Source organism: Vulpes vulpes, chromosome 7 (assembly GCF_048418805.1).
Source record: "Vulpes vulpes isolate BD-2025 chromosome 7, VulVul3, whole genome shotgun sequence".
Classification (NCBI taxonomy): domain Eukaryota; kingdom Metazoa; phylum Chordata; class Mammalia; order Carnivora; family Canidae; genus Vulpes; species Vulpes vulpes.
The window spans coordinates 98,438,914-98,446,748 of NC_132786.1; positions in this window are offsets into that span (position 1 = coordinate 98,438,914).

Genomic DNA, 7,835 nt, shown 5'->3' on the forward strand with positions numbered 1-7,835 from the left:
TAGAAGAAAACACAGGAATAAAGCTCCTTGACATGGGTCTGGGTAATGATTTTTTGGATATGACACCTAGAGCACAAACAACAGAATCAAAAATAAACAAATGAGACTATATCAAACTAAAAAGCTTCTGCACAGCAAAAGAAACCATGATAAAGTGAAAAGACAGCCTATGGTTGAGAAAAATGTTTGCAAACATTTATATATATATATATATATGATATTATATATATTAAACATATCTGGTAAGGGATTAGTATGCAAAATATATTTAAAAAACTCATAAAACTCAGGAGCAAAAAAACAAATGGGCAAAGGACATGAATAGACATTTCTTCAAAGAAGATATATGAAAGGCTAACAAGTACATGAAAATATACTAAATATGTTTTCATATTTTCAAAGTGCGTTATGATTTCCTGCAAATTACCTTTAATTTAGTTAACATATTTTAATATTAAAAGACTTTATAGATATTTAAAACCCAGACCCAATCATTACTCCCACAAATATATCTATCTGAACTATTTAGTTGAATGTAGCAGAGATAGGCTAATTGGGTGCCAAATCAGTTCCCTCTTTCTCCTGGGCACACAGCTAAGCTAGTGCTACTTGAAGTGCAGGTCCACACTACTGAAAGCTTGCATGGGAATGCAAATAACAAACTGCTTCCGTCATCAAGAAAGTTGTTACCATACTCAACAGTGTCCTTCGTGAAAGCTAATTTACATCCAGAGCAAGTTTCTTATCTAACCAAAAATCACTAACAAATAGTTTATACATGGGCAGCCAGTCCATGAACCACAATTTGAATACCATTTACCTAGACTATGGTCTCTCTTGCAGTAAGATCTAACCACTGGAATGTGGTTAGAAAGGAGGTCCACCACTTCCAGAGCTGCAGATTTAAATCTCCTTTGCTCTTCCCCATTATGCGGTGACTTTGGAAGCATGTGGTTGAAGATGGTGTAGTTGGGCCAAAAGCCTAGGTCCCTTAATTTGCCTACATAAACACTTACATTGGACTTTATATATGTAAAGTATAAATTGCTATGTTAAATCACTGGATCAGCTATTATAAGTGTAACCCTAATTATTGAATTACATAATATAGTATGTTTACATGTCAAAATATTCAAAAATAATAATAATAATAATAGTCAAAAATAATCCGTTCTACAAATCAGTTGGCTTTATTTTTTAATGATTCATTTGCAAAAAAATAAAACTAAAACTTAGAGTCTAATAAATTAAATTTAAATTTTAAACATTTTCTTATTCATGACTATCACATTTTACTTTATCATTTTTTAGACCCATTAGTAAGCCTTTCATTTCTTGTAAGCAGGTCTTGCCTGTCAATTTGCATTTGGAACAAACCAATTGCAAAGGACCTGATTTTAGTACACGCTCATATTACTTTTCTTTGAAGATCACTCTTACCTGTAGGCTTTATGTGTAAAGAGTTCACCTAGAATATCTAGGCTATCACCTAGAATAAAGTGGGGTATAGATAACTGTCTGTTGAATGAATGATGAAATGAAGGCTGTCATTTTTCACATACACATTGTCAGCACACCCTTCCATACTGAGAAAATTGTTCACTTTAAGATATAATCATCACTTTTTAGGTTTATATCTACATTTGCATTTGTGCCTTTTTGCTTACATAGTACAAAAGATCTTTTCTTGATATTAGAGTTCCATAAAAAGCCCTCTTCATTCTCCAAATTGTACCTATTACCAATTAGTATACACGATAATTGCCAAAATTTATTGTGTGTCAGATGCCGACTAGCTGGTTTTAAACAAGTGTCACTAATCCTCACAATGATTCTCTCACAGGCATTATGAGGGATATTCATATTCATTAGGAATATGAAAAAGTATGCAAATTAACAATTTTAACACTGTTTTATATATATATATATATGAACAATAATATCTATGGGCTTCTGGCACAAGAGTGGCTCAGAGGAAATAGGATCTACCATTTCTAACATGGTATCTTTCAAACTACCTACTTGTCTTTTTTTTAATTATAGTTTTTGCTTTTCTTTTATTTATTTATTTTTTGCCTTTCTTTTATAATAATATCTAAAATGATATTATAGAATTTTGGTGTTTTAAGTCCTTTTAAAATTATCCTGAATGTTTAATCAATTATAAAACTTAACATTATTTAAAATCACTCATGCTAAGAACATTTTAGAGAACTCTCCCAATATACTGCAAATCCATGTTACAACATAAAAACTAAATAGAAACTGCTGTTCAAACTGACTATACAATGATAGGACAAACCAATAAAAAAAGACAAGAAACAAAGCAATGTCAAAAATTGACAATTGACATAGTATTAGCATTTAAACAATATCTACTAATGAAATGTTTCATAAAAGAACATTTTAAACAATAAATTCTGTCATCTTAAAAGAGAATTCTAGGTTTTCCTGTTTCTTCCACGTTGTAGAACTTTGTGTTCTTTAGTGTAGGTAGAAAGAGTCAAGCAGGAATTTGGTTTTTAATGTTAAGCACATCTAAATACAAACCACATTTTTAAAAAGTAGTAGAAAAATTATTGGAATTCTTCAACTAACCAGGTATTTAATATCTTAATAAAATGAGTCCCTTCATGAGCTCCAAACAGAGCAATTTGGGCAAATCATCTAAAATGTTTTTACAATATACAACTTAAAATTTGATGGTCATAGCAAAAGAATTTTATGTAGAGTGTATTTTGTATTGCTATATACATAACTTCTATTGGAATGCAAAGTAACACAACTGAAAGAACATAAATATTAACCAAATTCCCATAATACCCATATTTTAAGTCATTTTTCTACAAATACTTAAAAATTCATAGTTAAGATTAAATATACAGCAATTTTGCATTTTAATTTTTTGCTTATTATATCATAACTGCTTTCAATATCATTAAAAATTATTTCTAAAAATAATTTGTAACATAACTTTCTAACATATGAATGGGTGCTATAACTTATTTTCTAATACAGCATATTAAAGATAATTCCATTCTTAATATTATAATAATTCTTTTACAAATATCTTTAAGTGTAAATTATTATTCACATTTCCTCAAAATAAAAATTTTTTTTAAATGTCTAGTAAGGGCAGCCCAGGTAGCTCAGTGGTTTAGTGCCACTTCAGCCCACAACGGGATCCTGGAGACCCCGGATCGAGTCCCATGTCAGGCTCCCTGCATGGAGCCTGCTTCTCCCTCTGCCTGTGTCTCTGCCTCTCTGTCTCTCTGTGTCTCATGAATAAATACATTTAAAAATCTTTTTAAAAGTCTAGTAATTATTATTATTGGCTCAAAAGGGAATGCATGAATCAAAATCATTGACATGCCCTTCAACACTATTTAGCAATCAAGATAGCTTTGCTAATCTCAAACACAAGAGTTGGAACTTTTTAAAATCTGCATTAGACATGGAGTTGAATCTTTTTTTAGTTGTATTTATTTTACCTACTATCCACTGCTCATGACCTTGATTCCCTTTTTAAAAAATCTATGTCCATTTACAAATACTCATATAGAGAGAGTAAGAATTTAGAACAAACTATTTTATGATTTTCTATTTAGAAGTTATGCTATTCAAGTCAAGGATATGTTAAGATTTTCTACAATTAAAAGCATAGGTTTTATATATAAAATACACATAAGAAGGTGGAGAGAAGAAGGCAGACCAACTACTGACACTAGGACCCGAGGAGTAGTCAGATTGGTATAAGTGGAGGCCTGCTGGGAACACCATCCCCTTATCCATTGGTGTCACTGGAGTCCAAGTGAAGACTGACTTCCACTGTCATCTGGCAGTAATAATGCTGCAGCTTCCTTTACCTAGTAAAGTGGTGTCAGAGAAGGCTTACTAGAACACAAGAATTAAGCAAGATCTGAAGTCTTCTAACATAGTAAACATGATGTCCAGGTTTTGATTGAAATCACAGGACATGCAAAGAATCAGGAACGTCTCAAACTGAATAAGACAATCAACAGAAACTAACATGAAGATGACAAAGATGTTGGAAATATCTGACAAAAATTTTCAAGCAGCCATCCTTAAAATGCTATTAATGCTAGCCATCAGTGAGCAATTACTAGAAATACACTAGAAATGAAATACAGAAAGTCTCAACAATGAAATAGAATATATAAAGAACTAAATGGAAATTTTAGAAATAAACATTATAATAACCAAGTTAAAAATCTTAATGAGTAACATTTGAATTTATCTCCAAAATGTAGAGATTGGAAGTCATCACTCCCATCCTTAGACCAAGAAAATATATACTAAGCAAACAAACAAAACAAATCTATGACTTTTCTTGGACCTACTGTGGAACTGAAGTCTAAGGGCAAGTTAGCATCCTGAGTCTGGAGAGACAAGGAAATTCTGAACATCACTGCTAAGGTGTACTTACCTGAAGCAGAAGCTGGTGGAGGCATAAACTTGTAGTAACACTGAAATGACAATTTTGATGAATTGTTGGAGGCTGAATGCGGACTACTGTGGGAGTGAGAAATTCCTGGGGGCTGTATTCTTGGGCAGAGTCTCTACACTTTTGTGGGCTTACCTCCAGGAACTCCACCAAATTCTCATGGTGAAAAAGCAGAGAAAGCTCCGTTTGTGCCTCTGGTAGGTAAGGTGAAAAGTAATCATTATGAAATATAATCTCCATAACAAAAGTCTGCTTCCTCCTACTCTTCAAGGGAAAACACTTTACCAGAGCCAGAGTCAAGTCAAGGAAGGAGCATTTTTCCCACTCCAACCCCATCTAGACTTTTTGTCTAACCTAAGTGAGAAGGGGAACAGCTAAGAAATACTTGTAAAGATCACAGCTCAGGGTCACAGGCACACTAAAAGATTGATTTAATCATAAGATTATAGAACACTTTCTCTCCCCGGGCACATGCACCCCAATGTTTACTGTGGCAATGTCTACAATAGCCAAAATATTTACATGCACCATATAAACATATACACAATGGATTATTACTCGGCCACCAAAAAGAATGAAACCTTGCCTTTTGCAATGACATGAATGGAACCAGAAGGTGTTACGGTAAGCAAAATAAGTCAATCAAAGAAAGACAAATACCATGGTTTCATATGATATGTGGAATTTAAGAAACAAAATAGGTGAACATAGGGGAGGGGAAAGTAAAATAAAATAAGATACAAATAGGGAGGCAAACCATAAGGAACTCTTAACTACAGGGAACAAACTGAGGGTCGCTGGAGGGGTGGAAGGTGGAGGGATGGGGTAAAGGGGTGATAGGCATTAAGGAGGGCACTTGATGTAATGAGTACTGGGTGTTATATGAAACTGATGAATCACTAAATTCTGCCCCATAACACTATATGTTAACTAAATAAAAAACATTTTTAAAAAGAACACTTTCCCTCCCCCCTATACCTTACCATCTTATAGCAGGGTTCCAATATAATGTTGCATTACAGCTAAACAAGCTGTAAAACAGAAACTCTCTGAAGAGGAGTACTTTGGGAAGGTCAAAGTCAACAGGGAAGAAAAGAAAAAGGACAACCCCTAGTTGGGATGTGTTTAATGTTAATGTAAAAGTTCACACTAAAGACTAAGAACAAATCTCAGGGCATGCTAAAAGGATAAAAATCCACAGCCTGAAAAGACAAAGCAAGCATTAGAACCCAACTCAGATATGACACAGATTTTGAATTATTGAACAGAAGAGCGAATTTAAAGTAACTATAATTAATCTGTAAGGGCTTTAGTGAAAAAAAGCATAAAACATGCAAGGACAAATGGGCAATGCAAGCAAAGAGAAGGAAACTTTAAGAATGAAAGAAACTATTAAAAATTTTAAAATGTACTTTTTAAATTTATTGATCTCTGTATTGTAGATACTTAACTCTTTCCCACTTTCTCTCTTCTACTTAATTTGGAGTTAGTTTGCTTTTTTCTTTGTCTTCTTTAGGTGGATCATGCAGTTTAGATCTTTCTTCCTTACAAAAATAATAATTTAAAAATAGAAATTCTCCTCTGAACACTGCTTTAATGGCATCTCACAAATTTTTACATCTTGTATTTCCATTCTTATTCAAATCACAGTATTTTCTAATTGTGATTTGTTCTTTGATGTATGGAATTGTTTAGAAGAGGATTACTTAATTTTCAAATATTTGGTGATTTTTAAGGTAACTTGTTATTCAGTTTCAATTCAATTCCATTGTGGTAAGAATTAAGTATACAATCTATGTGATTTCAAATCTTTTATATTTTTGAGAATTGTTTTATGGTTGAGAATAAGGTTTTTCTTGGTGAATGTACTTTCCATGTACTCTTGAAAAGAATATATATTCTACTGCTGTTGGCTACTATGTTTTATTAATCACCACTTAGTTGATAGTATTTTGTAAGTCTTTTATATCCTTACTGATTTCCTGTGAATCTTTTCTGTAAATTATTGACATTTTCAACTACAACTGTGGATTGCTGTTTTTCTCCTTTCAGTTCTGTCAGTAGTAGAAGCAGATATGTTGAAGCTGTGTTTTGGGGTACAAACACATTCTGAATTTTCATGTCTTCTTGATGGAATTAACCCTTTTATTATTATGAAATAGCCCCTCTTTATCCCCGATAATATTCTTCATCATTGTCTTCTTTACTAGATATGAATATAATTAGTACACTGCTTAGGTGTATGCATGCTATATATTTCTCTATCCTTTTACTTTAACATCCATATATGTTATATACATATATTTTATTAATATCTTCATATAATATAATACATTCTTCTAAATTGCATTAGAGTTGGATGTATGTACTTAATTCATTCTTATAATCTCTACCTTTTCTTTTAAGTCCTTTTTAAAAATTTATTTAGGTTTTTTTTAAGATTATTTATTTGAGAGAGAGAGAGAGCGCAAGCAGGGCGAGGGACAGAAGGAAAGGGAAACAAAGAATCTTAAGCAGACTCCTTGCTAAGTGGGAAGGAGACCCACACCGGGTTTGATTTCACAACTCTGAGATCATGACCAGAGTCAAAATGGAGAGTCCTATGTTTAACGGACTCAGCCACCCAGGTGCCCCTATTTCGTTGTTTTGGTTTTTTTTTTTTTTTTTTTTTTTTAGAGAGAGAGAGAGAGAGAAATAGAGAGCATGTGCATGTGCATGCACTGTGAGGGGAAGGGAATAAAAAATCTTAAACAGACTGCCCAATGAGTGCGGAACCCCACATGGGGGTTCCATCTCAACTCTGAGATCATGACCTAGGTTGAAATCAAGAGTTGGGTGCTTAAGGAAGTGAGCTACCCAGGTGCCTCAAATCTTTGCCTTTTCATTTGAATGTTTGGACTAATTAATGTAATTACCAATATAATTGAATTTAAGTTTGTCACCTTTTCTATTTCTCTTGTCCTTTATTTATTCTTTTATTCATTTTTTTCTCTTTTCCTGCCTTCTTTTAAATTCATTATCTCCTAGTTTGGCCCAATAGATATTAGATATTCCTTTTTTTGTTTTGGGGTTTTGGTTTATTTTCTTTTCTCTTCGTGCTTTTTTTTTTTTTTTTTCCTTAACTTTGATGCAAAGGCTTTTGTTTTGTTTTGATTTTTTTTAACAGTTGCTCAAGAATTTACAATATGCATTTTTAACATATTGGAGTTTACCATCAAGTAGTATTTATATTACATCAGGTAAAAAAGTAAAAGCTTTACAGCTTTATGCCTCTATTTTCCACTCCCATTGTACATACTTTGTTGTTGATTGGATTTTGTTGTCTCCCTTTAAAGAGTATTGAGCTTTGTTTTGTTTGACAGTTACGTCA